Consider the following 1,077-nt stretch of genomic DNA (forward strand, 5'->3'; position numbering starts at 1 on the left):
GACAGTGCGGCGCTCCCTCAGTACCGACCCTCCGACTGTGCGGCGCTCCCTCAGTACCGACCCTCCGACAGTGCGGCGCTCCCTCAGTACCGACCCTCCGACAGTGCGGCGCTCCCTCAGTACCGACCCTCCGACAGTGCGGCGCTCCCTCAGTACCGACCCTCCGACAGTGCGGCGCTCCCTCAGTACCGACCCTCCGACAGTGCGGCGCTCCCTCAGTACTGACCCTCCGACAGTGCGGCGCTCCCTCAGTACCGACCCTCCGACAGTGCGGCGCTCCCTCAGTACTGGGCAGCCGGGGAATGTCGGGCCTGGATTACGGGGCTCGAGTCTCTGGAGTGTGTGTGGGGCTCGAACCCTCAACCTTCTGACTCAGAGAGGGGGGGAGAGAGACAGACTGAGAGAATCAGCTCCAAGGTCACAAAGGACAAAATAAGTTGCAAAAGAGATTAAACATAACGGGAGTGACAGAGAGACAGAGCGCGAGAGATAGAGAGAGAGAGAGAGAGAGACAAACAGAGAGACTGAGAGCGAGAGTGGGACGGAGAGTGTGAGAGAGAGAGAGACAGAGTGAGAGAGAGAGAGAGAGGGACGGAGAGAGAGAGAGAGAGAGGGACGGAGAGAGAGAGAGAGAGAGGGACGGAGAGAGAGAGAGAGAGAGGGACGGAGAGAGAGAGAGAGAGGGACCGAGAGAGAGAGAGAGAGACAGAGTGAGAGAGAGAGAGAGAGAGAGAGAGAGGGACGGAGAGAGAGAGAGCATTAACCCAGATAGGAGTGGGTCCTTATCCCACGGCGGGGACCTGCTCCGTTACCTGTGCTCAGGGTCTCCAGCTCTCCAGCGAGGTGCAGGTCAAAGACTCTTATCTCCGAGATTTCCTCCCCGCTTCCACCAGCATCTTCACCAGATGTCTCCCGAGGAAGCCACAGCCCCCGGTTACCAGGTACACCTGTCCCGGGACCCCTGCCATCCCAGCGCTGGTCTGCACACGAGACTGAGCCTGAGATTAAAGGGAGAGGATTAGAGAGAGAGAGAGAGAGAGAAATGGGTGAACAAAGCTGTACGCACCCAACCAGAAC

General features: G+C 59.2%; 1 long non-coding RNA gene across 1 annotated transcript in view; it reads right to left on the reverse strand.

Moving 5' to 3' along the window:
• Positions 1 to 226: 226 nt before the first annotated feature.
• Positions 227 to 1,077, reverse strand: part of LOC137309625 (uncharacterized) — a 2,081-nt gene continuing 1,230 nt past the window's right edge. The window contains exons 1-2 of the long non-coding RNA XR_010959915.1: positions 813 to 1,077; positions 227 to 367 (exon numbers count right to left, since the gene is read on the reverse strand). The exon at positions 813 to 1,077 is cut by the window's right edge and continues 1,230 nt beyond it. This is a non-coding gene — a long non-coding RNA (uncharacterized lncRNA). The remainder of the gene's footprint in view (positions 368 to 812) is intronic.

Source organism: Heptranchias perlo, unplaced genomic scaffold (assembly GCF_035084215.1).
Source record: "Heptranchias perlo isolate sHepPer1 unplaced genomic scaffold, sHepPer1.hap1 HAP1_SCAFFOLD_1728, whole genome shotgun sequence".
NCBI lineage: Eukaryota > Metazoa > Chordata > Chondrichthyes > Hexanchiformes > Hexanchidae > Heptranchias > Heptranchias perlo.